The 9,970-nt window shown below is 52.9% G+C and overlaps 1 pseudogene; it reads right to left on the bottom strand.

Moving 5' to 3' along the window:
* Positions 1-9,612, bottom strand: part of LOC119300467 — a 64,231-nt pseudogene extending 54,619 nt beyond the window's left edge.
* Positions 9,613-9,970: the final 358 nt, after the last annotated feature.

Genomic DNA, 9,970 nt, shown 5'->3' with positions numbered 1-9,970 from the left:
TGCTCCTCTGAGTGTTGGTCCCACCGAGCGATGTCCGGGGCTACCAGGGGCAACTCTGGGCTGGCCTACCCGATGTCTGGCTCATCTGAGTGTGCCCTGAGAAAGAGATATGTGCAGCTCCTATCGGGATTTATCGACACATTCGGGCGGTGTTGCTGGTCTTGTTTTAACCTGTCGAAGTGTCTTGAATTACCGAGATACCGAGTCTAATCGGAACGTCTTGGGAGGAGGTCTATTCCTTCGTTGACCGTGAGAGCTTGTCATGGGCTAAGTTGGGACTCCCCTGCAGGGATTGAACTTTCGAAAGCCGTGCCCGCGGTTATGGGCAGATGGGAATTTGTTAATGTCCGGTTGTAGATAACTTGAACCTTAATTAATTAAAATGAATCAACCGAGTGTGTTACCGTGATGGCCTCTTCTCGGCGGAGTCCGGGAAGTGGACACGGTGTTGGAGTAATGTTTGCGCAGGTTGCTCTCTAGTTTCTCGCTCGCGCTTTGCCTCCTCTTCTCGCTCTCCTTTGCGAATAAGTTAGCCACCATACTTGCTAGTCGCTTGCCGCAGCTCCACTCATATTTTACCTTGCCTTACCTATAAGCTTAAATAGTCTTAATCGCGAGGGTGCGAGATTGCTGAGTCCCTGTGGCTCATAGATTACTATTACACCAGATGCAGGGCCTGATGATTCCGCTCCAGGTGACGCGTATGAGCTCAAGTGGGAGTTCGACGAAGACTCTCAACGTTACTATGTTTCCTTTCCCGATGATCAGTAGTGGTGCCCAGTTGGGGGTGATTGGGACCGTGTCGCATGTTGGGTTCTCTTTTATTTTGGCGCCGTAGTCGGGCCATAAGTGTTTGGATGATGTAGTGTTATTTATGTACTTGTTTGACGTGGCGAGTGTAAGCCAACTATGTTATCTCCCCTTTGTTGTTCATATTACATGGGATGTTGTGAAGATTGTCTAACTTGCGACATATGCCTTCAATGCGATTATGTCTCTAAGTCGTGCCTCGACACGTGGGAGCTATAGTCGCATCGAGGGTGTTACAGTAGATGAGGCTGGAGACTACGAAAAGCCAGACGGCCCCGGTGGCCGCGCGTGAAGGTTCGACGACGGCCTCACAGATGAAGCCGGAGACAACAGCGAAGCGGATGGCGCTGGTGGCTGCATGCTGAAGCCAACCAACCGAGTAGCCTGCACTTTAATAGTCTAGAGTGCAAAAATTATCGCTGGGCTAACCAGCCGAGTGAACCTGTTCGTCAGCCAGCGAGTGAAAAGGTGAATCGGCCAAGTGAACCACAACTGGGTTGTGATCTAGTCGCAACGCCATCCGCCGAGTGGAATAAACGTTGAGTCGGTCAGGCGACTTTGTTCGTCTCAGCAAGCCTTGCAAGTTAGCAAGTATAGGTACATCCATGAATATTTTTTGTTGGACTAAAGTGTCCACGGATGGATGCTATTTTGCAGGGAGTGAAGATCACAGATGGCCGTGCATGCATGCACAGATTAACCTGCGCGTTAGTCATCAATCGAGGACAGAGAAAACTGGCGCATTTAAGGTCCTCTGCATGCCCCCTTACTCCTCTGCATGCCCATCGGATCATTAAATGATTGGGAAACGGCCCAAGGATTTAAGGTCGTGGGCGAGAAGTTTTTGCATGGGCTAGCTTAACTATGGTAATAAGTAATCTGGTAATTAACTGCTATAATTGACTTGCGTACCTGGTAGGGGATGGACTTACGGGAACGGGGCCGTCGGCGGTGCTGGGGAGAAGTTCAGCATGTGTACCTCGTGGGTATGGAGCAGCATGTCAACCGACCCAGCGGCACTGGCGATGACGGCAAATCTGACCATAGCATCTCAGGTTGCGCTGTGACCGCCGAAGTGATCGGCGATGACACGCTGCGGCGAGCGCAGATCACCGGACAGCGGGACGATGGCTTGGCCGCCGGAGCGGTGGGCGGTGACGCGCTGCGGTGAGCGCGGGTCACCGGACAGTGAGACGACGGCGCAGCTGCCGGAGCGGTCAGCAGTGACGCGTTGTGGCGAGCGCGGGTCACTGGACAGCGAGACGATGGCGTAGACTTCCATGGCTTGCGAGGTCGGGCGAGGAACCCATTCGTGTGACGAAATTTCGTCCGAGTGAAACTCGCCCAAGGCAGGCGCGGTGTAGAGGAGACCTGCTTGCCGTCACCGTCTGAGCCGAGGAGGATCTTGAGGAGGGCAATGGTGGCGTGCTGCAGCGCGGCGCCGACGGGGAGTCACTGGGGCTGAGCGTCTGCAAGGACCTCCATTGTCGTGGCTCTCTCCTCTTCCGTCATTCACAAGTGCGACATGCAAAAGAAACAAAAAGCAATTAGCAGATCATCGATTGGTTGTAAAGAGGACCGGATGAGATGAGCAACTCCCTGATCCTTTTGTATGATGGAGTATTTTGTGTGATGGCCGGGACTCCAATAGTCAAAGTTGGAAGGCGATTGTTTGATCTCGGGAGATCATTCCAAGAAAGCTTGGGTTGCCTCCAGAAATTAGTCTGTTGCTGGCGATTGAAGAAAGAACCATATGCATCATGGCCCGATAGACGCCATGCCCCACGATGGGCGCCAACTGTCGTGGTAACGATTTCGACAATAAGAGAGGGGTAGGATAAAGGAGCATATGGGTGACACGGTGGTTTTAGCGAGTTCGGGCCTCTCACGGTGGAGATAACAACCCTACGTCTCGTGCTCCGGAGAGGCTTTGTTTTATCTGAGTATGTATCCGGAGATTACAATGTGTGTTTGAGAGAGAGGGGAGAGCGGATCTCCATGCCTGAGCTATGTCCTTAGACTAATGGTTAGAAAGAGAGAGAGGTGGAAGAAAAGACCCCTTAGTCTAGTGGTGGGGGTGGCTTATATAGAGTGCGCCACCCCCTCACCCCTTATGTTACACGGTGGAGCATCAATGCCATAATGCCTGCCCACTACAAAACCGTCATGCTGACTATTGGTCTTTGCATATCCGAGTGAGTTACACGGTCGAGTGGAATGAGCTCGTCGAGTGAAGTGCCGTGCTCCGAGTGGTTATCGCCGTCCGAGTGACTTTCAAGTTGCGGTACATCTGGACGGCGATCTGGCCCAGGGGTCCAGTACAAAGCATACGGTGTCCATGGGTAGGGCCTTTAGGTCAGGCCTGTTACCCTACCCCCAATACATGTCCCCGTCATGCTGCACGAGGCGGGAACTTGGAGCTTGTAGGCGACCTGGCCGACCCGTTGCACCGCCTGAAACGGACCAAAATACTTGAAGGAAAGCTTTTGGTTAGCTTGCATGGCCAGCGATCACTGGATGTAAGGTTGAATCTTTAGAAACACCCAGTCATCCACCGCGAAAATGCGCACTGATCTTTTCTTGTCTGCTGAGTCTTTCATCTGTTGGCGTGCTCGAAGAAGGTGCTGACGAAGCAATGCCTCCATCTGTGCTTGGTCTTGCAACCAATCTTCCAGATCCGGTGTAGCACATGACAGGGGGTCGTTGATACCAAAGTGCCTTGGCGCATGCCCGTACAGAGCCTCGAAAGGAGACGTCCCCAAAGCAGAGTGAGTGAGGTGTTGTACCAAAATTCAGCTAGAGCCAGCCATTGGGACCACTTGATTGGACATGCATGGACGAAACACCTCAAGTAAGTCTCTAGGCACTGGTTGACTCGTTCTGACTGCCCATTCGTCTGTGGGTGGCGAGCCGTGCTCATGTGAAGTTTAGTGTGCGTCAGCCTGAACAGCTCCTTCCACATGATGCTTGTGAAGATGGGGTCTCAGTCAGAAACAATAGCTGTTGGCAATCCGTGGAGCTTGTAGATGTTGTTGACGAAAGCCCGAGCCACTTGGAATGTCGTGAACGGATGCGACAACGGGATGAAATGGGTGAGTCCTGATAACTTGCCGACCACCACCAAGATGCTGTTGTACCTGGCTGACTGCGGCAAGCCTTCAACAAAATCCATAGTGATGACTTCCCAGGCTTGTGTTGGCACGAGGAAGGGTTCTAGCAGCCCAGGGTACCGGACTCGTTCGGGCTTGGCTTGCTTGCAGGTTTGGCAGTCTTCCATGAACAGCTTGACATGTTGTTTCATCCCTGGCCAAGTGAACAGCTGTCGCACTCGCTGGTAGGTGACGTTGAAACCAGAGTGCCCTCCAATGGCATCCGCATGCAGTGCTGACAAAACTTGCTTCTAGAGAGCCACATTGTTACCCAACCAGACCCGTCCATGCTGCTTGATGATGCCCGAGTCCAGAGTGAAACCGTCCTTGTTGGTTGCGCCTGTAGCTCGGCGAGTTAGCCACCTTTGCGCCATAGGATCTCCACTCTAACCTTGTTGTACTGAGTCCAACCAAGCTGGCACCGCTACTGTGATGGACGCGAGATCTCCTTGTGGGGGTCCTGGGCGTCTATATAAGGCACATGCCACTCGATTGTCCACACCATGTTTGTAGACAATGCGATAGCGCAGGCCGAGTAACTTGGACATAATCTTCTGCTACCACGGCGTCGCCAACCGTTGATCTTCTAGGTGAACTAAACTCCGCTGGTCAGTATGAATCAGGAACTCGTCGTTCTGCAAGTACTGCCGCCAATGTTCGACTGCCAAGAGGATCGCTAATCCTTCCTTCTCATATGTGGACAAGGCGCTATTACGGGGACCCAAGGCCTTGCTCAAGAAGGCCACCAGGTGTTTGCCTTGCTTCAGGACTGTGCCAATGCCTTTGTCCGATGCATCCATTTCCAGCTCGAATTAAACTTTGAAATCTGGCAACGCTAGCACTGCCGCAGTGATCAACGCTCTTTTAAGTTCCTGGAAAGTTGTTTCCTCTAACTCTGTCCAGCGAAACACTGTGTTCTTCTTAAGCAAATCTGTTAGCGGTCGGCTGGTGATGCCAAAGTTCCTCACGAACTTTTGATAGTACCCCGCGAGACCGTGAAAACCACGCACCTCCTTGATAGTGGATGGTGTGGGCCATTTGGCCACCGCAGTGATGTTTCGATTGTCGGTGCGGACTCCGTCCCCACTGATCTCATGCCCCAAATATAGTAGACTCGGCCTGGCAAAGGTGCACTTGCTCAGCTTGATCTTCAGTTGATGCTGGTCGAGGAGTTGGAAAACTTGTCTCAGTCGCTCACAGTGCTGCTTCAATGTGGCGCTATGCACTAGGATGTCATCAATGAATACAAGCACCCCTTGCGGTTCACTTGGGCCAACACTATGTTCATTCCTTCCTGGAAAGTTGTCGGTCCCCCCGTGAGACCATAGGCCAACACTTTGAACTCAAAGTGGCTGTGGTGTGTCTTGAAAGTGATCTTGTGTTCATCCTCGGGCTTCATTCTATCTGATGATATCCGGCCCGGAGGTCCAGACTAGTGAACAACGTGGAACTAGCCACCTCGTCCAGGAGCTCATCGATGACGGGCAGAGGATAGCGGTTTTGGATGTCACCACGTTGAGTTGTCGGTAGTCCACACAGAAACGCCAAGACAAATCTTTCTTCTGAACTAGCAGTACTGGTGAAGCAAAGGGGCTAGATCTGGGCACAATGATACCTTGGGTAAGCATGTCTGCGACTTGTTTTTCGATCTCGTCCTTCTAGGTCGGGCTGTAGCGGTACAGACGCACATTGACAGGTTTCGCCCTGGGCAAGAGAGGAATTGTGTGATCAAAAGAGCATTGTGGCGTTAGTCCCTTAGGTTCCTCAAACAGGTGCCCAAACTCGCTGATCAAGGCATCAACTTCAACAGGCACATGCACCTCGGTGACAATTGGCTCCCCTTGATCTATAGCGTACAACCGAACCATGCGCGCGACACCAGAGCGCTGTATTAGCTCAGTAAGTTCGTCGCTGGAGAGCTGATGGCACTGACTGACATCTGCTCGTGCACCCTAGAGGTGGACTGTGACGCCCTTGTAGTTAAAGGCCATAGTCTTCTTGAGCCAATGCACCTTCATGGGGCTATGTTGCGCAAGCGAGTCGATGCCAAGGATGACGTCGTAGCAACCCAACGGAAGCACCTTAAGGTTGGTGTCGTAGGTGACCCCATGGGTTTGCCATTGTCACGCCGGCAGCTCTTGGTCGCAGCGTATGACACCGCCGTTGGCCACGCGCACTGCCAGAGGGTGCCTGGCCTTAACCACGCCTTGTAGCTGCATGGTGAGCAACTCGCAGATGAAACTATGAGATGAGCCGGAGTCGACGAGCATCAGGACCTCTCGCCCCTGCACCCAGCCGTGGAAGTGCATGGGGGTGGGGGGATCCCCTCCGTCGAGGGCCTCCTTGGAGAGGACGCAGCAGTCCACGCTCTGCTCGCTGGCTGCTTCATCACGTGGGCTTGGTTCACTGATGTCCACCGGTTCGCTGTGCATCATGGTGAGCAGCTCCTCAACCACATGCAGCTGGGTGGTCGGCCCATAGCGGTTATCGCGCCCCTAGCGCTCGCCACAGGTGAAACAGAGCCCGCAGGCGCGTCGGTACGCACAGAGGTCTGCAATCTTGTCTTATGTTGGTTGAGGATGCGCCGCTTCGAGTGCGCGGTGATCTGCGCTGCACCCCTCCATGGGTAGTGCTGGCTTGGCCGGCGCAGCTGATGGTGGCGGTGGCAGAGGAAGGGCGGTACGTGGCACCCCTCGGGACGTAACTAGTGCAGAGTATCGATGATCATCCTTCCTGTCCTCTCTGCGCATGGCTTCCAGCACCTCCTCCTGTAAACAAGCAAGATCGACAACAATATCTAGAATCTTGGGTCGATGTAAAACAACAACAACTCATATATCTTTCTGCAGCCCATCAATAAAATGTGTAATGAAATAAGATGACTCCCACGATTCGTGATGGACACTAGATTGTGCATAAACTGAGTGAATTTCTCTGCGTATTCGATCACCGAACCACACTGCTACAACCGATTAAATTGTCGCAACAGAGACTGAAATTCCTCTCTCCCGAATTGTGTAAATGCATCTAGTGCCACCCCTAGTTGGTTTTGGAGTATTGACGACAAACCTAGTTGAGGGACTAATGTGTTTGTGAGAATTGCAAGATAACACAGGTAGAAGTCCCTCATTGATTCGGTTTTCTTACCAGAGATGACCCCTAAAAATGTATCAAGACATTGATGTCAAAGGTGGTATATGAAGATATTCACATTGAAGACTATGACAAGAGAAGACATCGCATGAAGCCTGTGGAGCTCGAAGACTTAGATCTTTCGTAGCTCTTTTTCCTCTTCCTTGTTGAGTCATAGGAACCACCGTACTGTTAAGTGGGGTCCAAGAGAACCATTCAGAATGACTGAAGTGATGCTTAAACAAAACCTATGTCTTCGAGTGAAGACTATGAGAGTGAATCTTGTCCAGAGTCGGACAAGTCAGCTTTGCTTGTAGCCCAAGTAAAGTTGTCGTGTGAGTTTGAAATCTGACCGTTGGAACACGTGTCAGTTCCTTAGTGACCCAGGGTCATTTCGGACAAATCAGGTCGGGTTGCCTAGTGCCTATAAATAGCCCACCCCCTACAACCATAAACGGTTGGCTGCTCAGAGTTAGTGTACGGCTTTTGTCGTTTGAGAGCAACCCACCTTGAAGCATTTGAGAGAGAATTCCTAGCGAGGATAAAGCCCTAACCACCCAGAGCCAAAGAGAATTAGGCATCACTTAAGTCTTCTTGTCTGTGTGATCTGAAGACTTATTACACTTGAAGATTGTGAATCCACGGTTAGGCGTCGCGTTCTGAGCATCCAAGAGACATTGTGGATTGCCGGTGAACGAAGTCTGTGAAGGTTTGGGAGTCTACCTTGAAGACTTACCAGAGTGATTGGGCAAGGTCTATGTGACCTTAGCTCAAGGGGAATACGGTGGTGTCCTGAGCTGCGTGTTCAGGACTGGGTGTCCGGGACTGTGTGTCCTCAGGTTTAAATACCTAGCCGCCCTAACCAGACGTACAGTTGTCACAGCAACTGGAACTGGTCCAACACATCATTGTCTTCAACGAGTCACTGGTTTCATCTTTCCTTTCTCTTTACGTACTGTTACTCCTTGTGAAGTCATTGTATGATTGCACTATCTTTTATCTTCACTGAGTGAATGCGTGTTCGGTTTGGCTTCATAATATCTTCCTACCTGATCCTTACTACATTACTCCTATTAGTCATTGTGCTGTCACTCTATTGAATACTTGACTATGGCTTGCCTAGTGTAGTCTACCTTCCGCTGCAGAGGGTAATAGGTTTATTTCTATCGTTTGTCTTCATAACTTCCACGTTTTGAAGACTTTCATAAAAATCGTCTATTCACCCCCCCCCTCTAGTCGATATAACGCACTTTCAAATTGCACACAAACTGCCTCTGCAAACGCACCCCAATCTGTATAAAGTAGGTGCGCTTTGGTGGACTACAACCACGGCAGTGCCCAGTCAATGAAATACATCACGGCGCAACTCACCCAAGTGTCCGGACTGAGTATACAAACTCTGAAATACGCATCACATTTCTGACGCCAAGCTCGTGGACTATCGCCATTGAACATAGGGAAATCAAAACGTGGTGGAGGAGGAAATCGACTGAAGCCGAACTGACGCTCTCCCATAAATGAACTATCTGCCACGAAAGGATGGGAATCGGCCATACCCATGACCGAGGGTGCCCGCGGGGTCCGTTCCCCCGGCAACATCCCTCGGTAATCTTCAGTCCTGCCGTGGCCAGCGGGCCCGTGGCCGTTGCCACCGCGAGGCAAGAGGCACTCGCTGGGTTGAGGAAGATGCGCATCCGCGATCAAAGAAAGCTTGAGTGGTGGTGCTACTGTCGACGAAAGGAGTGGAGGAAGATCCGCGAGGCGAATCGGATGCGCCGGCTCCGTGGCCGCCGCTGGTGCCGGATCAATCACCGGCACAGCTTCTGGCCGCACCTCCTTGAGCAGCTGCCGCAGCTCGCCCACCTCCAAATGCAGGTCCTCCACCGAGCGCTTGACGACCGGTCGCCACCCCTGAAGCTCGAGGACGATGGGGTGGATCTCGCCAATCTGGGACGACATGGCGCTGATCGCCGCCGTCAGATCGGCCAGGGCTTGTTGGTCTCCTACATGGTTGTGGTCTTGCTGCGTCGGGTCTGTATGATCGAGGGAAATCGACCGGCCAGGGTTGAGGTGGTGGGTGGAAAGGCTGCTGATATCAAATGTTACGCTCCCACTAGATAATTTGGCACAATCAGAGTCGGAGTACAGAGGAATTGGAGAATTTCGATCTAGGGTTCATGAGATACAGAGAGAAGGGGATCGAGAGTGAGAGTTGTGCTGCCAGCGTCTTGTCTCTGCCTACCTTCTCCCCTGGTGCTCGCTCGCTTAAGTAGTTAGGTCATCCATTCTGGGCCGCCGTAGCGCTTGTTGGGCTTGCGGGCTCGTTCATTCTTCTCCTGGGCTTGGTCACTGGTGTTGGCTGGTGCAGTAGGTTGGGTCGTAACACAGCCCACCATGGGGTTGGGCTGGTGTGCCCGGCGGCCGTCCGCGCCAGCTCGACGCACTGCCGCATGTAGTGCGCATCCATGTCCCCCGCCTGCGCCTGGCACCGCATGCCGGCCGCGAGCCCGCGGGCGCGGCAGGGGGGGGGGCGGCAGATGCGGGGAGAGGGGCGAGGCGGGGGCGCGGGAGGAGCGAGGAGGAGATCATGTCAGTCCCAATCCAGCAAGATGTGGGCGTGGATCTGGGATTTGTCTGTGTGCGGTGCCCCTATAACTGTAAGCTGCCTGGAGTGTCTGTGTGTCGCTGACGCAGTTGCGCGGCAGACTTGCAAGGTCTCGCCGCGGCGCGGAGCTGCTCGGGCCCCGGTGGCCGGAGACAGGGAGACAGCGCCGCGCGGTCCGGCAGGTGGTGAGGAGGCGGCCCGTCCTAGGAGAATGAGGAATCCCGACGCGGCTGCGATGTCTATGTGGAAGGGCACCGCGCAGCTTGGCGGAAGG

The sequence above is a fragment of the Triticum dicoccoides genome, chromosome 5A (genome assembly GCF_002162155.2).
Source record: "Triticum dicoccoides isolate Atlit2015 ecotype Zavitan chromosome 5A, WEW_v2.0, whole genome shotgun sequence".
Lineage (NCBI taxonomy): Eukaryota > Viridiplantae > Streptophyta > Magnoliopsida > Poales > Poaceae > Triticum > Triticum dicoccoides.
The sequence above is the reverse complement of the archived record's forward strand: the minus strand, read 5'-3'. Positions and strand labels throughout refer to the sequence as shown.